This window comes from Eleutherodactylus coqui, chromosome 3 (assembly GCF_035609145.1).
Source record: "Eleutherodactylus coqui strain aEleCoq1 chromosome 3, aEleCoq1.hap1, whole genome shotgun sequence".
Taxonomy (NCBI): Eukaryota; Metazoa; Chordata; class Amphibia; order Anura; family Eleutherodactylidae; genus Eleutherodactylus; species Eleutherodactylus coqui.
The window spans coordinates 181,169,705-181,193,768 of record NC_089839.1 but is presented as its reverse complement, the minus strand read 5'-3'; positions in this window follow the sequence as shown (position 1 = coordinate 181,193,768).

Genomic DNA, 24,064 nt, shown 5'->3' with positions numbered 1-24,064 from the left:
GATTAAATAATAGCACCAGATTAACATCACCATACAGTGACTTAAGAATGCCACAACACTGTGAGTAAGTTAAAAAAAATTACAACAATACCAAAATTATGAGCATAACGTAAGTGATTGTTACCACAACATTGAGACTGTCTAGAATGATCATATAATGTTCTGATACCACACAGGTGGTCTGCAGAGTATCATCACACTACAGACTGGGCACATTAATAAAATACTGATCAGTTGCATCCAAAGGCAGAATACACGATTAAATCAAGTGACTCATAGTTGACTTCTTCTCTGCTGTTCACTTTGTCCATCTTTTCCATTTGGTTTAGGCCACCATAATGACTTCTTCTAGCTAGGATTCCCATCTCTGTAGAGTTTATTCACAAGGACATCTTTATCTCTATGCTTTCCCAGCACATCTGTATCATCTTCACAAACCTCCTATCCTGTTGTCCCCTTTACTATTTCCATATTCTAGATTTGCAACTCTATCTCTTTAGAGGATTTCTGGTGGCTCATGTTGTCTCCCCACCCATGTGGCTCATGTTGTTTGGCTTTCCATGGGGAATTGGGATGTGCAGTCTGTGCCCTCCATGCATTTTAAGGATTGCGCTTGTCTTAGTCACTCTGAACAATTGTGCTAGTGGTCTGTGTACAAGATTCCCTCTTTGTGCCGACAACAATAGTAGCCTTATTTGTCTCCTTACATATTAATAATATTATTTCTGTGCAACAAATTAGTAAGCCCCCTTTGTTCGACCAACAAGTGATAGTGCCCCACCAGGTGATAGTGGCCCCTATGTCTCCTACAAAATAACAGTGACCCTCTGTGCCCTTGTCCTCCATACCAAGTAATGGGGGTCCGTCTGTGCCTTTGCCCTCCTCATCAAGTAACGGTGGTCTTTCTATGCCCTTGCTCTCCTTGTCAAGAAACCATGGTTGCTCTGTGCCCTTGACCCCTCTCCCCAAGTAACAGTGATCCTTCTGTGTCTCTGACCCCCTTCTCAATAATTCTGGCCCATCTGTGCCCCTGAACCTCTCCCCAAGTAACGCTAGTCCCTCTGTGCTCTTGACCAACTCCCCAAGTATTGGTGGTCCCTCTGTGCCAATGACCCACTTTCCAAATACCTCTTCTAACATTTCCTTTTTGGTTCCTTTACTATTCAGAGGTTCATTCGATTGGAGAAGATGGGAGGAAGAATCCAGATGCACACTGCCATCTATGCATCCCTTCAGCACCACTGTGCTGGTTATCAAACAAGTGATCAAAACTACTTGTATAAGGTAATAATAATAATAATAATTATAATCTTTATTTGTATAGCGCCAACTTATTCCGCAGCGCTATAAGGTACTGAATGAGTGCTGTCAGTGCAGCCATGAGAGGATACCCCTACCTTGCTGGTAGTTTAACTTGGAAGTCCGATGGGGAGGCAATTGAAACAAAGCAAAAAAAAACATTTTTTGTTAGAATCAGCAGCCCTGGAGCCTTCTCCTGAAAGTAGCCGCCCTGTTACTCCTCCCAGAAATGTATGAATAAATTGGCAATCGAGGGTTACCATTCTCCTTCTCAAGGGGGTGTGTTCTACACAGTCTGACACTATGAGCACTAATTGGACAGTATTGGACAATGTAGGGACGCACGCCCAACTGTCTCAGTTGACAAAATAAGAGAGGAACAACACACTAAGGAAAGAGTATCCAAATTGTTAGAATATTTACTACAATAGGTGACAAGTCCTTTTAATCCTTTAGCTCTTCAGCTATTTTTTATTTTTCATTATTGTTTTTTTTCTTTCCTCCAGTTCAATTATAACTTTTATATTTTTTTCCCCATAAACAGAGCCATTTAACACCTTAGTGACAGCCCCATTGCCTATTTACATCCTGCCTAAGTGGGCTTTAATCCTCTGAGGATTAAAGCCCTGCAGGCTCTGGACATGACGGAACATGGAGTCTGAACCTTGTTTTCACTAGTTTGTTGGCTTGAAAAAGACCTTGTTTGTAGGTCGAAACATCGCCTCTTTTAAAACTGTGAAACAATAAAATATGCTCCTTTACTCAAGAAGCTTTTTTTTCGCATCATTACATGCTGCCACAAACTTCCAAAATTTGGCTCCGTCATTAAGGCACAAACAGGCTTAGTCACTAAGGGGTTATTGGTACCATTAAATGTATCATATAATGTGTCTAAAAAGTTTTTTTTTTAAATCGAAATTGGGGTGAAATAGAAAAATTTTTTATTTTGCTTCGTTTTGGGGTTTTTTTCATACTGTTCATGGTATATTAAAAATGTTATATATATATTGACTTTATTTTGTTTATTATTAAATCAGTTTTTATTGAAGTTTTGACAATTAGACAGCAATATCAAAAGATACAACATGTATCAAGCATACATAGGATCGGAGAGTACACATGCCAGTATTATAATTTCATACTCAGCTATTCGATCTGCAATTGGCATTGTGAGATCATAGTGTAACCCTTCTAGAGGAGTATTAAAGATAAAATCGAGCATCAACTATCAACTCTTCTCCTCCAGTATAACTCTCTTACCCAACAGAAGGTAGTATAACGCAAAATCACCTTCTGTGAAATGTGAGGGGGGGGGGGTAGAAAGAAGGGGGGAAGGAGAATGCTGTAGGGACGAAGGGGTCAAGGAGATGGATATGCCGAAATGGGCTCTTGGTACGGGGGGGGGGGAGATGAAAAGAACACCCCCGTCTCATCAGTCTCTTTAGTCCCACTACGTCAGGGGCCGAACCTCACGCCATGGCGCCCATGTTACGATAAACTTGTCATAAGAATTGTTGGACCAGCTATGTAGTTCTTCTAATGAGTATAAATTGTCTACACTATCTCTCCATTGACTCAACGTGGGGGGAGTATTTTGTAGCCATAGACGGGGAATTAGGGATATAGCAGTGTCCAGGAGCAGAGCAATCAATTTATTTCTGGTGGGGTGGAAATGCGCGTGTGGTCTCCATAACAGGACTAAGTCAGGGGAGATGGAGATCTTTGGGTTAATCTTCTGAATGATTTCATCCACGCCCTTCCAAAAGGGGACCAGCAAAGGACAGGACCACCAGATGTGAAGGAACGTCCCTTCATCCTTCTTACATCTCCAACATGCTTTCTGGGTGGAGAGTTTGTGGTCATATAACCACTGAGGGGTCTGATACCACCTTACCAGCAATTTGTAATGTGCCTCTTGGGCCATGACGCAGGGGGACAGACCGAATGAAGTATCTAGGATGGATTTAGTTTCTTCTGTACTTAGGTGAATCCCCAGTTCCTTCTCCCAAGAGGTGAGAAAGGCTGGTTTATAGGGCTGTTCTGGGGAGATAAAATTCCTACGAAGAAAGGTAATTCTCCTCTGAGAGGCCTTGTTGTCTAACCAGGCCCTTTCAAAGGGTGTAGAAGGTCTAGTAGATTTGTATTTGCTGAAGTATGCTCTAAATGTACCCGTCACCTGAGCTACCTCTAGGAAGGGGAAGTTCTGCTCCGGCTGCAGCTTTTGAAGAATGCTAATAGGGTCCAGATGGGCCAGAGATTGCAGATTTGCTATATGAAGTGACTTAAATTTCCCCCACACCGGGGCAATGTCCTGACTCATTTGGGGATTCAGAATTTTGGAAATGGAAGACAGCGGGAGTACGGGTGAGGGAGACAGAGCCAGCTCCTCTCTAAGCCTGTCCCATACCGCACAAGGCCCTCTGAGAAGCGGGTTGTAAGTCTTGGACTGGTAGCGCGATCTGACTGGGAACCATAGGTCCTCTGCCAGAGGAGTTCTGTTATATCCCTCTGCCAACTTTGTAAGTATCCTATCCCCCTCCGTGTGAGTTAGGTCCCACCAGTATTGAAGCTGGGAAGCTCTATAGTAGTCGCCTAGGTTGGGGAGGTCTATGCCTCCCTCCTTGCCCCCCCTGATCATCAGGCTGTGCGCCAGTCTTGGTCTCCTCCGCCTCCACACAAAACACGAGAAGGACGAATGTAGCTCCTTAAAAAAGGAGGTGGGGAGGTGGATAGGGAGCATCCTAATCTTGTACAGAATAATAGGGAGTATATAGGTTTTTATAATGTTTTTTCTCCCAAACCATGACACAAATGGGATATCATAATTTTTGAGAAGGTGCTTGACCCGGTCGATAAGAGGGGCGAAGTTCGCGTTATATAGATCTTCGGCTTTCCTGGTCAATCTGACACCCAGATATTCTAGGTATGTGGATGACCAAGCCCACGGCGAGTTGGCTCTCAGCTGGTCATACTGCTTAGATGGAATGGAAATATTTAGAGCTGTCGACTTTGAGAAGTTGATTTTAAAGTTTGATAATCTGCCAAACTCCTCTAATAGCTCTAAGAGTCTAGGCAAGCTCTTCAGGGGGTCAGTTACCAAAAATGCCACGTCGTCCGCAAAGGCCGCCGCTGAGAGTTGTTGGCCACCAATATTGAGGCCTTTCACCCCAGCGTCTTGTCTTATCCTCAGCAGTAGAGGTTCCAAAGACAAAATAAAGAGGGAGGGGGAAAGGGGGTACCCCTGCCGAGTGCCGTTTTTTATGTGGAAGGGAGGGGAGAGAATCTCGTTTACGCTAAGTCTTGCATGCGGGCACGCATATAGCGAGAAAATGGCACGTATGAACTGCTCGGGAAAGTTAAAGTGGTGGAGCACCCTCTCCATGTACAGCCAGTCGACCCTAGCAAAAGCCTTTTCGGCATCCGTTCCAACTAGGGCAAGAGGGATATTGTGGTGTTGAGCATACCTGGCCGCATGGAGAAGTCTGAGACAATTATCTCTCCCCTCCCTTCCCCTAACAAATCCCACCTGTTCTCCCTCTATCAGGGAGGGTATAAAGGGGGCCAGTCTTTTTGCTAGCAATTTAGCCCACAATTTCATATCCAGATTGATCAAGGATATGGGGCGGTAGTTTCCGCAAAGCTCTTGGTTTTTGTTATCTTTGTGAATCAAGACGATTTGTGCCTCCTGGGCTTGACCCGGCAGGGATGCCCCCCCCATCAGGTCATTATGCAGGGTTGTTAACCTGGGTTTTAACTCAGAAAGGAATATTTTGTAATAGTGAAGGGGAAAACCGTCAGGGCCGGGGATTTTGCTAGGAGGGCTGGACGTTATCAGTTCCTCCACCTCGGTTTGTGTTATCTGACCAGTTAGGGAGGAGGCCTCCAGTGAATCAATTCTAGGCATTTTAATCCGCCGGAGAAAGCCGTCAATGAGGTCTGTGTGCCTTTCTGGGAATGAGGTATCACCTTCTTTTTTTATGTTATATAGGTCCGAGTAGTATTTTCGGAATTCTTCCGCTATGTCCTTGGAGGCGGTCATAGATACTCCCAATGGGGTCTTAATGGCCCTGATCTGGTTCCTTGTGCGAGCTTTTTTAATTAGTGCTGACATAAGTCTGCTGCCTTTGTTGCCCTGGGCATAAACTTTATGTCTGAAATAAAGTTGCTTTTTATTGAATTTAGAGTTCAATAGAAGTTTCAAGTCAGCTCTTACCTCAGACAGTTTATCTAAGTTTAGTTTAGTTTGCGACAATTTCGCTGTAAACTCTAGCTTAGCAATTTGTGAGAGCTTATCATCGATAGCCTTCTGTGTGCGTTTCTTGACCCGAGAACCCAGGTCAATCAACAGGCCTCGCATATACGCCTTGTGGGCCTCCCAGACTATCGGGGACTTAGACCCCTCTGTAGAATTAAGGAGAAAGTACTCCTCTAGGTGTTTGGACAGGTATTCTTTGTCCTCTAGCTGATCTAGCAGAGATGTATTTAGTGACCATCTCCACTCCCTAGCGCACGATTGTGGTGGACGGATCGTCACATGCACGGGGGCATGATCCGATATCGTCATAGTGTCTATGACAGCACTGATCAGCGTCGTGAGGAGGGCGGAGGAGACCAAGATGTAATCCAACCTCTGGTATGTCGAATGTACCGAAGAGAGATAAGAGAAGTCCTTAGTGGAGGGGTTTAGAGAGCGCCACGAGTCTACCAAGCCGAGCTCCTAAATCTGTTTGCCCAGTTTTCTCAGTTTGCCCTGTGGGACCTGCGACCGGCCAGAAGAGGAATCTAAGGCGGGGTTGAAGGTGACATTAAAATCACCTGCTAGAATAATCTGACCTACACTAAAATGTTTCAGAGTTTCCAGCTGTTTTAACAGCCATGGCACTTGCTCCGAATTGGGAGCATAGATATTAGCTAGGGTCATTTTGGTGTTGTTTAGTGTCCCTCTTAGGAAGAGAACTCTACCCTCCTCGTCCCCAAAACGGGCCTCCTCCACGAAATTAATCGTTTTGTGTAAGAAAATGGAGACCCCCTTGGAGGCCGACGAGGGGTGAGTGCTATGAAAGGCACTGGGAAAGCGCTTCCCCGGGAGGGAGAAGGCCTTGCCACTCTTGAAATGGGTTTCTTGGAGAAAAAGAATTTTGGTATCATACCTTCTCAGTAGCAGTTCAAGATCATGTCGTTTTGACGGAGAGTTGAGGCCCCTGACGTTAAAGGACGTGAGACGTAAACCACTCATTAGGACGCACCTGAGCTAAGGAGTGAACAGACAGAGATGAAAATTATACCAAGATGTCACAAGGTTAGGGAGTCTGAGCAACCGCTATATATCTTCTTCGTGAGCTCTCAGCACCCAAGCGGAAGGGGGTAGGTATTACCAGGTACGGAATGGTTAGGGAAGAGGGGGAGGGTAAGGAGGTGGGGGAGTGCAAACACAAGTTTTGTTATCATCAGCCAGGTCAGAGATTCCCTGCAAAGGGGAGTCTCTTCCCACAAAGTGGATTAACTCTAAAATCTGTAACTACTAAATTGTAGTTCAGTAACCGAGGACGGTTTTCTGAAAACCCGAAGAGTCGTAGACTGTTTTGGGAAATAGAGCAAAGCTTTCTACCTGAACCTAACAGTACAGACACCCGTCCAGTCCCTACAGAGGGGGACTAGTGGGCTAGGCGCCCGAAGTAAAATACAATATGCAATATATAACGGTAATATATATTATAGAACTAGTAAGAACGTGTAATGGGGTCGAAGTATGGAGGGACCTTAATGGTCGTTACTTGGTTAGGTAACAGTCACCAGTTAACGAGGCAGAGTACCGGAGATTTGTAAAAGGAGCAGTCCCGTCGTCTCTCCTGGTTATCCCGTGGAGGCGGGTGGAGGCGGTTCTGCGTCTTCGAACCTCACTGGGTAGTGGAGATAGATGGTAAATCTGGAGAACCTGGAAAAAGGAAAATAAGCAGAGAGACAAACAGAGGAACAAAGGCCCTACAATGGACGAGCAGCCCGGATGGAATAACGGCTGCTCCTAAGGACTGTTCGACTCTGTTGACCAGTAGAGCAAAGTGCATCAAGGCTGCAATTAAAGGTCTCACAGATCCTGACGTGGCTTCTTCTTTTTCCCCTTAGGGGATTTTGAACTTCCCGCTGATAGCCAGTCCCCTGGATTCTCAAGCGGTTGGAATTGGAGAGGGTCAGGAATCGACTGCCAATTAGGGAGGTCAATCAGTTCAATATCGAGGAGCTCCCACAATTTTTGCATATCTTCCTGGGTGCGAATATTGAACTTCTTGCCCTGCAAGGGGATGCTGATGCCGAAGGGGAATAACCAGGCATATCTCAAGTCTCTGGATTTGAGAACCTCCAGCAGTGGGCGTAAAGCACGTCGCTTAGCCAAGGTGGAGGGTGCTAGGTCTTGAAAGATCCGAACCACAGAGTCCGAGTATTTTAATTCGCCGTGCAATCTGGCAGCTTTCAGCACTGCGGCAGTGTCGGGGAACGCTAGCAGCTTGCAGACCACGTCTCTGGGGAAATCTGAGGAGCTCGATGGGGGTCTGAGAGCTCGATGTATTCTCTCGATACTAATGCTGGATGCTCTTTCTTACCCTAGCAGGGTAGCAAAAAGTTCTTTGGCAATCTTCGGAAGGCATTCATTAGCATAGGATTCTGGAATCCCCTTTATGCGTAAGTTATTGCGCCTATTCCTGTTCTCGAGATCTTCTTGGAGTAGAAGCGCCCTGTTAAGGTATAAATGCTGCTCCTTAACTGCTTGCTCTAGCTGTAGGGAATGGGATACAATGGCGGCAGAGGATGACTCTAAATCCTCCACTCTGTGTCCCAGATGTCTGAGCTCGTCTTTTATTTCAGCCAAATCTGAGCTGATGGGGCGCAGGGCTTGTGAAATCAGGTTGATCATGAAACCCCTTGAAATTGACTCACCCTCTTCTCCTTCTGAGGGGGGCTCTTCTTCCTCCGCCTGAATGAGTGTAGGGGTGAGCGCACGTGCCGAAGCCATCTTGGACGCGGGACGCGGGGAACGCGCAGTCCGCTCTTTGAAGAAACGTTGCACATCCACCTGTGTTTTGGCTGGTCGAGGGGTGTTCTGTAGATCTGTGTTCTTCTCCTTTGCTGTCTTCCCCATTATCTTATTATTCTACCGTTGTTGATGAGGGTACTGTGGGCGTCTGACTGAGGGAAGCGGCTTTAGGCAGACATCACCTTCGTTGCCCAGTCAGTGTCTTCAGAAAAATTGACTAACTGAAAGAGAGTCTATATTTGAAAAATTGAAGTGAGTTAGATCCTGCGTCGCAGGATCCACAAAAATTAGAGCAGTGCTCTTAAATATAGCCTCTGGGTCCCCTGGGGGTGTAAACAGGCTGTTTCAGGGTTAAGGTTTTAAGGGGTTAAAGGTTCTCCCCTATAAGCCAGTTCTTCTATCTTCACCCAGAGGGGGGGGGGTGGAGTGGTGGTGAAGTTAGGCGGGAAGCTTCCCGCCAAGTAGGGAGAAGAAGAGGGGGGGGAGCTGGGGGGGTAATGGCGCGGAGGCAAAAGGCACCTGGAATAATGCCTTCTCTTCTTACTTTAGTGGAGGGTAGCAACGGAGCAGGCTCCCCTCTTTATCCACCTCACACCTGATCGTCTCCCTCTTCCGCTGACACGCTCACCCGTCCCGGCGTCTGTTGCTGTAGCTCCGGAGGAGCCGAGAGCCTGCCGCTTCGGTGAGTGCTGCTGTCTCTCCCTCCTTCTCCTCTAACCGCCCGGTGAGTTGAGAGACAGATCGCTGCCTGTCCCTGTCTTTGTTAGCTTCCGCCGGGCGCTTCCTTTCTCCAGAAAGCGCTCGGCTCTTCAGCACAAAAGATGGCCGCGGCTCGTCTCCGGCGCCCGGTCCCGTCGCTCAGTCGCTGTCAGCAGCGGTGTCGGAGCCCGCTCAGGGTTGTCTTGGCGTGCAGGGGGATCAGCTGTATTTCTCATGGGTCTCAGGTGAGCTTGAGGTGCCAAGAAGGTCTAGAAGGTGTTAAAATTCCCTTCTGGATGAGGAGCCCTGGTTCAGTGCGATCGTCCACTCCGCAGGTTATTGACTTTATTTTGAATATGATTATGGTGATTCCAAATTTATATCCCAAGGGAGTAAAAGGAAGGGTGGAGAAACTCTGCTCTAGTGTTAAGACTTAAGACTGATAGTTGAGCTAAAGGAAAATACCTAATTTTGGAAGTCTTTTTAAGGTGCTGCCTGCCCCCAAAGGACATAAACAAACTGGAGCAAGTAGGGAAAAGAGCTACCAGGATGGAGAGCATTCTGCAAACCATGACATATGAGGATTGGGTAAATAGCTATTTATAAATATCTGAAAGGCTGTCACAATGCAGAGGGATCAGCCCTATTCTCATTTAGACAAGGAAAGACTAGAAGCAATGGGATGAAACTGAAAGGGAGGAGACACAAATTAGATATTAGAAAAAACTTTCTGACAGTGAGGGTGATCAATGAGTGGAACAGGTTACCATGGGAGATGGTGAGTTTTCCTTCAATGGAAGTGTTCAAACAAAGATTGGACAGACATCTGTCTGGGATGATTTAGTAACTCCTGCACTGAGAAGGGGGTTGGACCAGATGACCCTGGAGGTCCCTTCCAACTTTACGATTTTATGATTCTTTGGAGAAGGCTTAGCACCCAGCACTGCAGTTTTCACAACTGAACATTCACTGAGTGCTATACTCTGGGTCCTTGGCTGCCTCTTGAGAGTAGCTTTAAACACATGCTGTATATTTACAATGAGATTAAAGTCAAGATCGAGCACCATATATTTACGGCCTCTGATTCTTATTAGGTTAATGGTTATAAAAAGTCCAGATAGAGAATTTTACAAACTCAAGACAGCCCAAAATAAATCTACTCAAATCAAACTGCCCTTGCCCAAGAATGGAAGAAGACCCTCATTTTTAGGAGTACGTTTATCACTGATCCACCGCCCTGTTGCATATATATCCAGATGTTATTTTTTTGTACTTCCCATCAATTTCTGCACCTTCAAAATTCATCCAAAGAGATGAAACTTCCCTATGTAGATTCATCCTCAGACTGACAGCTGCAAAGAGTTTTTCACTTGCTTGAAATAGCACAATTTGGGCTTGATTTGACTTTTTTTGCTGCACTTTAGGCATCTGAGCTGAACGACACTGACAATCCCTCCTGACATCCCAAAGAGCTTCTAAAATATTCTAAAATCTACGGCGTCTACTCCAGCCCTTAGCCAAATGAATAAAACATTCAGCCAGTCAGCAGCTTTGGCAGTGGGGCCCAGCCAGATCTCATCCATCAGTGTCACGGGCTAAATTACAGAACAATTTCACATTGCTTAATAATCTGCACTACATAAATAAATGAAATTATAATAACAAGTCAATTATGTGTTACACGTAGGACATTACATTGCTGGTTGTGACTAATTTGTGTAAAATATTGTGAACTGTCTCTGTGATTGACAACAATAGGGATCATGCATGGATCTGTAATATGGCACCCATAGTGGAGAACGCATTTTGTTGCCATGTTCCATCACATGCCATATTACATAGATATTCTTATGGAGCCTATGAGTCCGTGATATAAAACAGTAGATACTTTGTTGTGTCGTAAAGGCTATGTTTGTGCTGGTGACTTTGCTGTGTGCATGTAGCCTAAGACATGTGACTCATTACTGCCTTACTTACATGAGTGTATTTGAAGGGATTTTGCAGGACTAAAATATTGATCCTGAAGATAAGTTAGCAATATCTGATCAGTGGGAAGGGTCCAAAACCTAAAACACCCACTGATGAGCTGTTTAAAGCAGCAGTGGCATTAGGCAGCTTTTTCTTTGCATATCAGGCACAGTGCCATACTATTGCGATAGTAGATCGGTGGGGGGTCTGTTGCTCAGGACCCCTGCTAACAAGCTGTGTTGCCAGGTCAATGCACACTGAGCTGATTTCTGCAGGAAGCAGAGAGCTCTGTTCTAACTGTAGTGGTTAGGCTTGGTATTAAGCGGGAAAATTGCTGGGATTAGCTGGGTCTAACAGCTCGGACATCGCCAGACCAGAGATTGGAGCTGTTGGAAGGTCATTTGCATATTCCCTGTGCATTCTGGGAAGAGCAAAGAGTTACTGTAGGCTGGAAGATTGCTGGGATTAGCCGGGTCTAGCTGTTCGAAGTACATCGCCAGACTGCGTGCCCAATGGCGCGCGAAGTTGTACATTTAGTAGTATCTTATAGGTTATGTATCTTCACTACAAATCTTGACTTTTAGAAGTTTGGAAGTGGACATCAACTGACAACATGGAAAAGAAGAGCCATATGGTGACCTGCAATGTATGCTATATGTTTACAGACCCACCAGAGGAAAAGCCAAACTTCATCTGCCAGAAATGCAAGCTTGTGTCTCTACTGGAAGAAAAGGTGCATATTCTTCAGGAGAGAATAGCTACATTGAAAAGCATTAATGACGGTGAGGATTTCCTTGACAGAACAGAAGAAAGTCTTTAAAATGTTGAAGGAAAAGAAAGGTCTAGTGTACCAGCAGAAGCAGAGGAAAGGAAGCATGTGACCCAAAGAAGCAGGAGGATCAGAAGTCAGTCAGCACCCATACTGCTCGGGAACCAGTACCAGGCTCTCATGCAGGAGGAAAATGAAGAGGTACAACAAGAAATGACTTTAGTCACAAAGAACTGTGTAGTAAACACAAAGAGTACTTTTGAATAGAGAAAAAGAAGTGTTGTTGTGAAGAAAAAAAGGAGAGCAGTGGTTGTGGGGGATTCCCTATCGAGAGGAACAGAGGCCGCTGTCTGCAGACCTGACACTTCACGAGAGGTGTGCTGTCTTCCAGGTGCACAAATCAAAGATGTGCCTGATAGGCTGTCAAGACTCTTCAGTCCTACAGAACACCATCCATTCATACTGATACATGTAGGGACAAATGACACAGCAAAAAATGACCTTGCAACTATCTGCAGAGACTTTGAAGACCTCGGAAAGAAGGTGAAGAAACTAGGCGCACAGGTGGTCTTCTTATCCATCCTCCCAGCGGATGGCCATGGAATAAGAAGATGGAACAGGATTCTAGAGGTGTACAACTGGCTACGTCGATTGTGCCGTCAGCAAAGATTTGAATTTCTAGACCATGGAGTGAATTACCTATATGATGGACTGCTTGCTAGAGATGGGTTGCAACTTACTAAAACAGGTAAGCATATATTTGGTGGGAGCCTTGCTTCACTCATTTCGAGAGCTTTAAACTAGAACAATATGGGAAGGAAAGTGAAAGGCCAGGTAAAAATATACAGCTAATTAATACATTTGAGAACCTTGCTATTAGAAGTGAAAAGAAAGAACAAAGACAAAAAATTCAGAAGGTAAGTAGAGGAACAAGAGACACCGATCGCAAACTAAGAAGGTTTTTTACACAAATGCACAGAGCATGGGAAACAAACTAGGCGAATTGGAGCTCCTAACACAGAAAGAGAAATATGATGGCATAGGCATCACAGAAACATCGTGAAATGATACAAATGGTTGGAATACAAGGCTTGAAGGATACACCTTATTTATAAGAAACAGACCTAAAAAGGGGGGAGGAGGTGTTGGGTTGTATGTTAGGAAAACATTCATCTTCAGAGAGATTCAAGCTTCAGAGCATGGGAGTTCTGTAGAAACTGATTGGGTAAGAATACAAGGAGAGAACAACAGAAAGGACACCATTGTAGGCATTTACTATAGGCCACCTGGACAAGCAGAAGATACGGATGAACTCCTTCTACATCAGATTGCAAAGCTCTCAAAAAAGCATGACATAATGATCATGGGAGATTTTAACTAGCCAGACATTTGTTAGGAATCTCTCTCAGGTAAAAGTAATTGATCCAACAAACTCTTATCCGTTCTTGCTGACAACTTTATCTTCTAAAAGGTAGAAGAGAAAACAAGGGGATCTGCTATCTTGTACCAAATTCTTACTAACAGGGAGGAAATTGTTGAGGAAATAAGGGTGGCTTGGACCTTAGGAGGCAGTGATCATGCTATCCTTGAATTTTGGATAAAAAGGGGAGGAAGACCTGAGAAAACTCAAGGTTGGATTTCAGAGTGGCAGATTTTAATGGACTCAGAAAGAGGGTAGGAAGTTCTTAAGGACAGAAATTTCCAAGAAGTTTGGGAAATATTGCGAAATGAGAAAGCACAATTGTTAACAATCCTTAAAAGAAGGAAGAATGAGAAGCATTTAAAGAGACCAGGATGGATGAACACAGAACTTGCACACATGTTAAAAGCGAAGAAAAATATGTTTATCAGATGGAAAGAGGAGGGAAAATCTAAAAAAGCATATAATGTGGTCTGCAGAAACTGTAGAGCAGTTGTCAGAAACGCTAAAGCTAATAATGAATTGAGACTTGCAACAGAGGCCAAAATCAATAAAAAAAAGATTTTGGGGGTATGTCAAAAGCAAATGAAAAGTCGAAGATGTTATTGGATGCTTACAAGATGAAAATGGTGAATTGGTTAACAATGATTTTGAGAAAGCCAATTTTTCAATTACTATTTTGTATCTGTTTTCTCTCAGAAAGCAGATGTAACATCAACTGATCTTCCTTGTGCTATTGGGGGAATAATGCAGGCTATCTATAAGCGGAGAGATGGTGAGGGAACACTTAGCTAACTTAAATTAATTTAAATCTCATGGTCTAGATGAATTACATCCTAGGATACTAAAGGAAGCAGCGGAGGTAATTGCTGAACCACTCACCATAATCTTTGAAAATTACAGAAGTCCCAGAAGATTGGAAAAGGGCAAATGTTGTCCCTGTCTTCAAAAATGGGAAGAAGGTGGATCCAGAAAACTACAGGCCTGTAAGCCTGACTTCTGTACCGGGAAAGATCTTTGAACAAATTATTAAACAATATGTATGCAAGTACTTGGATAAAAATGGGGTAATTAACCACAGCCAGCATGGGCTTTTAACAAATAAGTCATGCCACACGAATCTAATTTCCTTCTTTGACAGAATCACCGACTGGGTAGATTAGGGAAATGCGGTAGATATAGTGTATCTTGAGTTTAGTAAAGCATTTGACAAAGTATACTTATTGAAAAAATGACCAAATATGGGATTGACAAGGCAACTGTTAGGTGGATTCACAACTGGCTGAGTAATCATACTCAAAGAGGTCATAAATGGTTGCACATCCAAGGGGAAGAATGTATCAAGTGGGGTACCACAAGGCTCTGTCCTAGGCCCAGTGTTGTCTAACATTTTTATAAAAGATCTGGAGGACGGAATTGATGGGAAACTGATCAAATTGGCTGACGACACCAAGCTAGGAGTGATAGCTAACACTAGGAAAGAGAGAGAGAGTATTTAAAAAGTTACAGAAAAGCTTGAAAAGTGGGTGGCGACTAACCGAATGGTATTTAACAAGGAGAAATGCAAAGTCCTACATCTGGGCAAATAAAATTTAAAAAGCACATACAGAATGGGAGGAATTACGCTAAGCAGCAGCACATGTGAAATAGATTTGGGTATACTAATAGATCATAGACTGAACATGAGTCAACAATGTGATGCAGTAGCCAAAAAGGCAAACACAATTCTGGTATGTATTAAGAGAAGCATAGAGTCTAGATCATGTGAGGTAATTATCCCCTTCTACTCTTCCTTAGTCAGACCTCATCTGGAATACTGCGTCCAGTTCTGGACACCCCAATTTAAAAAAGACATAGATAAACTGCAGCAAGTTCAGAGAACAGTTACCAAGATGGTGAGCGGTCTGCAGATCATGTCCTATGAGGAACAGTTAAAGGATCTGGGAATGTAATTAGGCCCCCTGTCCATGGGCGTTGCGAAGTCCCATGGCGAATCTCCACCGCGGGAGCTACTGCCCAGGAGCAGGAGCCGGCAGACGAATCTCCATGGTCAGCCTATTTGACAGATAGGCTGACCGCGGAGAATCGCAGCAATTCGCATCATGCTGCGAATTGCCGGCTGCGAGCGGGAGAATCTCAGTGATTCTCTGCTCATGGACACAGGGCCAGCGCTTTCCATAGCAATGCTATAGAAAGCTTCAAACGGCATGATTCGCTGGTGATTTACCGCTGGTAAAATCATGCCCATGGATAGGGGACCTTAAAGGGGTTGTCTTAAGGCAACAGTGATTTTTTTTTTGCCCAGTCCCCCTTCTTAAGCATACATTACTATGCACCAGTGTAAATGGCTTTTAAAGCAGGTTTCTACTCACAGTTCTTGTGTTTCATCAACTTATAAAACGTTTCCCAAATATGGCCGCCGGTTCTTTTCCCAAGGATGCACTGCGGTTTTCTCCCATGGTGCACCGTGGGTCTTCTCCCATGGTGCACCATGGGCTCTGTGCGTTCCATTGCCGATTCCAGCCTTCTGATTGGCTGGAATCGGCACACGTGACAGGGGCGGAGCTACGTGATGACGCGTAGAAGGGGGCGGAGCCAAAACGCTGCTCGTGCCTGGACGAACCAGAAGAAGAAGACCCTTCTGCGCAAGCGCGTCTAAAAAAGCAAGCAGACAGCGAAATTAGACGGAGCCATGGAAACGAGGACGCTACTAACGGAGCAGGTAAGTGAATAACTTCTGTATGGCTCATATTTAATGCACAATGTATATTACAAAGGGCATTAATATGGCCATACAGAAGTGTATAACCCCACTTGCTTTCGCGAGACAACCCCTTTAAGCTTGCAAGAAAGAAGGCTGAGAGGATACCTTATAGTTGTCTACAAATATCTGAAGGGTTGTGACAGTGCAAAAGGGTCAGCCCTATTCTCATTTGCACAAGGAAAGATTAGAAACAATAGGATGAAACTGAAAGGGAGGCGACACAGATTAGATATAAAAAAAACTTTCTGACAGTGAGGGGGATCAATGAGTGGAACAGGTTACCACGGGAGGTGGTGAGTTCTCCTTCAATGGAAGTGTTCAAACAAAGGCTGGACAAATATCTGTCTGGGGTGATTTAGTGAATCCTGCACTGAGCAGAGGGTTGGTCCCTTCGAACTCTACCATTCTATGATTACAGGCAAAGTTGCTATTCATTTTAATTGGAGCTTGACCTGCATTACCAAGCCTGGCCACTACAGTAAGAGTGGTGCTGTCGGCTTCCTGTAAAAATCAGCTCAATGCACAAGCTTGCTAATTTGGTTAACAGCTAATAAGTGAGGGTCCTGAAAGACCAAACTTGCTATTAATGACCTGCCCTGAGCATAGGCCATCAATAGTTTACAGCTGCACAACCCCTTTAAATGGCAAATTTATTCCTGCTACATCTATATCACATCTCACCCTATACATAGTTTATCTCATAGCTGTTCACAGGGTGGTTTTGTTTTTATGAGATGCAGCTAACATTAAAGACCTCAGAAAATGGAATTCAAACTCCAGGGTGCGCGCAGTTCTTTAATCTATCAATGGGTGTGATATACAGTGCTGGCCTTTAAAAAACTGGCCAGCTTCACACGCTGTTTGCTTCATACTACCCTGAAGCATGCAATGCTAAAAAGATGAATCTGCAATGCTACAGTATACAGAGCCCCCAGATATAAACATAGCAGGACCATAATTACCATATTAAATTACAATGTATCTCAGCATCTACTGCGGTAAGCTGAAAATGCAGAGCAGCCGAGGACATTTATACGCTGGCCTCTTGCAACGTTGCTTACAAGATGTATGTGCCTAGGCAATAAAATGTTGTTTGGACAAATTGTGATTAAACAACGCCCCCTACATGTGAAATAAAGTAATATAAGTAGTAAACTATAGTAGAGTGAATACAGACATAATAAACTATTTACTACCCAACCACAAAATAAACCCTTTTTATTTACATATTGATTTTGCTTTTTACACTTACAGAGGAAGCTGAGCCAAATTTATCCCTTCCTTTTTTATTTGATGCCTTGGATAGACATCGCAAGAGCTCTCCGAAACAAGATAGTGATACACAGTTGCAAGAAAAAGTAAGTGAACCTGGATTTCTGCATTGATTACTAGTAAAATGTGGTCTGATTGTCATCTAAGCGACAATCACAATCAACAATCAAACACGAACAGTTCTACTGTTCGTGTCTTTTTTTAATGTACATTAGCATGAAGGGAAAATGCTCTGGATTTTACGAAGCAGAAAATTCTGTGACACAATCTGCAGCATTTCTGCATTAAAAACAGAGTTGAAATCCATTGGTGCAGATTTTGACTCAAATTTTCAGCTGATTTTTGCCTGCCGCTGCACTCATCCTGCAGTCAGAAGACCCTCACTGCAACGCACAGAGCAGCGCTCACTTCCCTCAACAGGCAACCGTTACTAAACGTCGACAGTCAGGTGACCCAGAAATGGTTAAATTACCTGACTGGCGGCTCTAGCGCTTAATTGTGACTGCTGGGTGAGGGCTGCTCTATGCGCTGCAGTGAAGGGTTGCTGATTGCAAGGTAAGTGAAGCACAAGTCTGAAATCGGCTGTGCATCCACAGCCATTTCTTGTCAATAGTACAGATTTTGACTCAATTTTTGGAAGTTTCCACTGTAGAACATCCGCAGAACTTCCACTGCGTATGGACATACTCTAAGAGCTCCTTCACACGGGCGACACCGCATCGCTGCGAGAAAATTGCAGCAATATCACATTGCTGCACGTACAATATCGCTGCGATTTTCTAGCAGCAATACTGCAATTTTGTAGCGCTACAAAGTTGCATGTGATGCTACAAAATCACGCGACTTTGGAGCATCTGCTACTGTCAAAGTTGCATCGCATGCAAACCGCATTTTCGTGCGATGCGATGCAACAGAGAGGAAGGCTCCATAAAGAAACATGGGTTACAAAACCTCGCGTATCGCGGGCATATCGCCGTGTGAGGGTATATGTATATATTGCCATATGTTTTTTATGCTTTATACCTATATGCAAGTTCTATTCAATTCCAAATGAGGAAAAACTTAATACTTCGCCTTATATCAGATATGCCAAGAGGCCTTGCAAGGCAAAGACAAAATGTATCTTGAACACAAGGAATAACCAGACACGAAGGCCGCGTGTACTTGGCTGTTTTTCCAGAGGCGCCGTAGCAAGATAACGACTGTTCAACTATGCATCTGAACTTTCACTGTCTCAGGCCGGAAATCCGGACTTCCCATATATGGTTATGCTGTGAATTTTAGCCAATGAGCCCATCACCCATTTCTAGTGATGAGACCAAAGGGTATAAGATCTCATGTAATCTGTAATAAAGGGCGCAGCGCTGTCATGTCCCCGTGTGAGAAACTATACCAGACCTCCGTGTGGTGTTTTCTTCTTTCCGCCGGCAGCGGGGCAAGTGGGGTGGGCCTGATTGGTGCTGTACTTAGAAAATTACCCTGACAATTTGGCGCAACCAACTGGGGCGACAAAACCGGAGCCGTACAACGCATTCCACCCGGATCCACGCCACGGAGAAGCCGTCCTGCTGCAAACCGAGCCTGATCAACTCACAGAACTCCAGGTAAGACCAGCATATATTTATGTTGTGTTTTATGCTGAGTCTTGCAGCAGGAGGGACTATCTGTGGTTTGTGACCGGACGGGTTGGGTTAAGAGTTCTACACGGTAACTCGTGGGCTCCGGGTTTGCCGTCATGGACCACTGACCGTGATATGCGCACCAATCGGTCACCCAGAAACTAGTCTGTAGTCTATTTGTTGTTGAAGTCCGTAGCGTTTTAGCAATAGTGAAGGTTGTTTATTGTATCTGCAGAATTTTTTTTTTTTCTCTTACTTTTCATTTAGTCTCACAGAAGAAGGAACCCTCGGTTGTTTTAGTTGTTAATGGTTTAGCAGGAGAGGGATGCACTCTGTGAGACAGGTCCCATAGAAGAAGGAACCCTCGGTTTTAGTTTAGTTAAGTTGTTGATGGTTTAGCTGAGGAGAGGGATGCACTCTTTGGGACTGGTTCCATAGAAGAAGATGCCTTCGGTTGTTTTGCCATATATAAGGGGCTGACAATTCTGGTCAGAAGGATGCACTCTATGGAGCGTGTTATTATTATTATTGTTGTTGTTCTAATATGCGTAAGACCTTATTAAAGAAGACAGAGCCCCTTAAGGGCTGCCGCCGTGCGGATCAATTGATGGAGGAGAGACAAGGGTCACAATCTGTAGACTGTAAGAAAACTTATGAAAATGTGTGACATCGACCCGCACGGTCGATTTCAGTATGGTGACTAGGAGGTCTTTAGGACCAAGAAGCGTGCCTTGAAAGACCAAGGTTTTCTAGAAAGTGCTGGAGGGAGGAGGAGAGAGAGACAGTCAGAGAAAGTTAAGTATGTATACATTATTTGTTTAAAGGTGTATAATACAAGATAGATAATAGATATAGATATATATGTGTGTATATATGTATATACTGTATGTGCAAATCGTTAACTGAGCTTGCTTTTAGATGAGAAAGATTGTTTACATGAAGCTGTAGAGCTTGTGTTTAGTTTTCAAGGTCAAGCGATAACAAAGCAGAGAAAATGAAATACTGACCCTGGAAAATATCTTTGCTTGCTTAAATGGAATGAAAGCTTGAAATGAATTTAATTAATTATACTGTCTTAGTAGGCAGGAAATATAGCAATTTCTAAGGTATATTCTTACTGGGTTCTGAGGTCACAAATGGACACGTCTTGGTCTCTTTCATACAGGTGTAAGAAAGCTATATCCCACTCACATCCTGTGGGGGCTTTTAAGAATACAGGGGTTGAAAATGCAAAACATGTTAAATTTGTCAGAAGGTCCCAGCATATGTGTTAATTCTGAGTTCAAATGCAGGGAATAGTTAAACTAAAACAACTCAGTCAGTGAATGCATATTCGGAGAGATAACAGTTGGTTTTACAAAGGTGGGGGCTTTCAGATTCACTCTAAGCTCAGGGTCACAGAAACTAAAACACTTCAGCGTTTAATATAGCATATAATAGCTTAAGTAGATAAGAAAGATAGAATGTCTCAGCAAATTTTTTTCACATCATTTGTCAAAAATAGCGCTCATTCACAATCTCATCTCAATAGAATCATGTACTTTATAACATTATAGCACTCACCTCAATGTTTTTCAACTGATGTATGTATGTTTGTCAAACTTTTTTTGTCTGTGCATCTGTATGTACTGGTACACCTTCAATAGGGGGTGACGGAGCAGACTTGAGTGCATGGATGGATGAGAGTTAGTGATCCGTGTTCGGGGCTGTGGTGAGTGTGTGATGCAGGTAATGACTGGGGATAAAAGTCCCCCCCATGCATGGGACTTTGCTTGGTTGAGATGTGGACGTGTAGACTGTTACGCTGAAATGAAGGTTTGAAAAAAGACGCACGCAGCCAGTATCGAAGGGGTGGAGCTAGATGATGTAAAAGTACGTAATGTGTTTCATCCCTCTTGTCCACAAGGGAGGGGGTGAGAATCTTGAGCAGCTAGTAAAAGTTTTTGTTTTGTTTTTTCTCCTGTCTCAAATTTGATAAGACATTGCAGGCAGGAACAGACTAATAATGAATTCACTTAAAGGATCTCACATTTCAAATATTAAAGGGGTTGTCCCGAGGCAGCAAGTGGGTCTATACACTTCTGTATGGCCATAATAATGCACTTTGTAATGTACATTGTGCATTAATTATGAGCCATACAGAAGTTATAAAAAGTTTTATACTTACCTGCTCCGTTGCTGGCGTCCTCGTCTCCATGGTGCCGACTAATTTTCGCCCTCCGATGGCCAAATTAGCCGCGCTTGCGCAGTCCGGGTCTTCTCCTCTTCTCTATGGGGCTCCGTGTAGCTCCGTGTAGCTCCGCCCCGTCACGTGCCGATTCCAGCCAATCAGGAGGCTGGAATCGGCAATGGACCGCACAGAAGCCCTGCGGTCCATGAAGACAGAGGATCCCGGCGGCCATCTTCAGCAGGTGAGTATGAAGACGCCGGACCGCCGGGATTCAGGTAAGCGCTGTGCGGGTGGTTTTTTTAACCCCTGCATCGGGGTTGTCTCGCGCCGAACGGGGGGGGGGGGTTTAAAAAAAAAAAAAACCGTTTCGGCGCGGGACATCTCCTTTAATAGGTGTTTGTAGATTATTCTGCCCTGATGTATAACTCATGTCTCTGTTATTGGTGCTAACATTTTACAGGCCTTATCTGCATCCATCAAATCTTTTTACAATGTTATACTAACTTGAACCCGGCTACTATTCTTCCAATTGAGTACCCTGGTTCAAAGGGGGGAGGAGAAGGCATAGGTGATCTAGGTATTGCAAATCAGCCATTTTTAAATTTTTTGCAAGCCATTTTTAAATTTTTAAATTTTTTGCAACAAGCTTCTGATCTTTTTGAAATAGAATATCAGCCTGATTGTCTAGCATTGATGCAACAAGAAAATGTAAGTTTTAAAAAAGTTACTGAAAGCCCTTGTTAACAATGCATATTTTGAGTTGGTTTTTATAGATGGTACCAGGGTGATTGACGACTCCACACTGGATATGCAGTGGTCACACAACAAGATGTCCTAAAAAAAGCAGAATGCCTCCACATGTCGCAGTACAAGAAGCGGAACGAAAAAGGCCATCACTGAGCCGTGTAGAGTGGTAGAAGGTAAGACGGCAAACATTTACACTGACTCCCGGTATGCATTTGGCATAGCTCATGATTACGGCCCAACATGGAAGGCCAGACAGTTTTTTACCTCAGCAGGACAGCCAATTAAGAATGATGCAGCGGTGCAGTCTCATGGAGACCCTACTTCTACCTGACAAGGTGGAAAGCTCACACCAATTCCTACACCAAAGAAGCAAGAGGCAACGCCATCACAGACCACACAGCAAAAGCAGCGGCCCTCAAGCCGTGGAAGAAAAGAAGAATTTAACAATAACCTTGGACTTTGATAATAACTTTGGACTTTGATAAAAACTTGGACTTTGATAAAAATTTGGACTTTGATATACTAAGGACTTTACAGTTACAAGCCAGCAAGGAAGAAAAGGAAAAATGGACTAAAAAGGGGCGGTGTATGGCGAACAGTCAACAGCACTTGCCTACCACAGTTCCTGTGCCCCATGATGGCCCAGCTGACGCACGAAAAGACGCACCTCTCAAAGCAGCAATGATGTCGACGCTTGAACAAGGACGGGTGGCTCCTGGGTTTTCTGTAGCTGCTGCATCATTTGTCCAGTTTTGCATGATCTTTGCCGTAAAGCAACAGGGCAGAAGTAAAATTTGCCACATCACACTTGCCTAGACCACTCTACCCATTTCAGGGATTGCAAATTGGCTACACTCAGCTCCCACTTGTTGGGAAGCATGAATATGTGCTTGTTGTTGTTGATGTCTTTTCAGGTTGGAGACCTACTCTGTTACCAAGGTCAATAAGCAGGTAACCGCTCAGAAGCTCATGAATGAGGTAATCCACAGATACGGGGTACCGGAAGTGATTGAGTCAAACAAAGGTACACACTTCACAGGTGAAATAATGCAACACATCATGTCTGCTTTAGGTATATTCCAGGCTTTTCACACACTCTACCATCCGCGGAGTAGTGGGAAAGTAGATACAAAAGCCAACAGAGGAAATGGGCAAATCTTGAATTGAGTGTCTTCTATTAGTTTTTCTTTTTCTCCGGAGGATACATGCCACAGTATCAGAGTTTGGGGAATGATTTTCTTGTTAATGTTGTCATAGGCCTCTCCAAGGAATTGTCAATAATGCATTCTGCAGTCTCTGCTTTTCTCCCAGGTCCTACAGATGAGTGTCACAATCTGAAACCAGGTGACAGGGTCTATGTGAAAAAGTTTGAAGGAGAAACCCGGTTTAAAGGTCCTTACCAGATGTTGCTCACCACCCCAACTGCAGTCAAGCTCGAAGGAAAGCCCACTTGGATCCACACTTCGCACTGCAAAAACTCATGATCCTGCATATCCTTTACATGCTATAATGTGGTACAATTCCTCTAACACACACCTTTGACTACTGTACACTAGCCCCCTGTTTCAGAACAAATTAATACAATCACATGTGCAATATGAAGCCTACACTGAGGGTGAGAATCCAACACCGCATCGTGCTAAGAGAGACGTTGACACTCCAGGTGGTAACTTTGATCCACATGTATACATAGATGTAATAGGAGTGCCAAGGGGGGTGCCAGATGAATTTAATTCTAGAGATCAGGTTAAAGCAGGTTTTGAGTCCTTATTTGCTATTGTCACTGTTAATAATAATGTAGATTGGATGAATTATATATATTGCAATCAGCAGAGGTTTGTAAACTACACCAGGCATGCTTTGCAAGGGTTAGCTGACCAGTTAGGGCCCACTGCATCCATGGCGTTCCAAAATAGAGTAGCACTGGATATGATTTTAGCAGAAAGAGGTGGGGTATGTAATTTCCTGTATGTGTATTATCCCTTTGATCAAAAAGAGTATGAGTAAGAGACTGGATAATGTGACACCAAAATTTCTCTTGTTTGAAAAAAGATGAAGAGCCAGTTCCGATAGTGCCAACCAGGTACGTTACCAGAAAAATGGAGAAATGTACTAGTACTGCGCCTGCCGCGATCTCCTAAGATGGACTGTCAGTGGAATTCCCATATGCCTAGGGACAGTGCAGAAGACCTTAGGTTCCGGCGAGGGCACACCCTGTGGGGTGTTAACTTGTACAGAGAGAGGGTATGGATGCCCGGAAATAAGCCCAGGGAATCCATGGCCTCCTTCTGAGGTGAGGTAGGGATC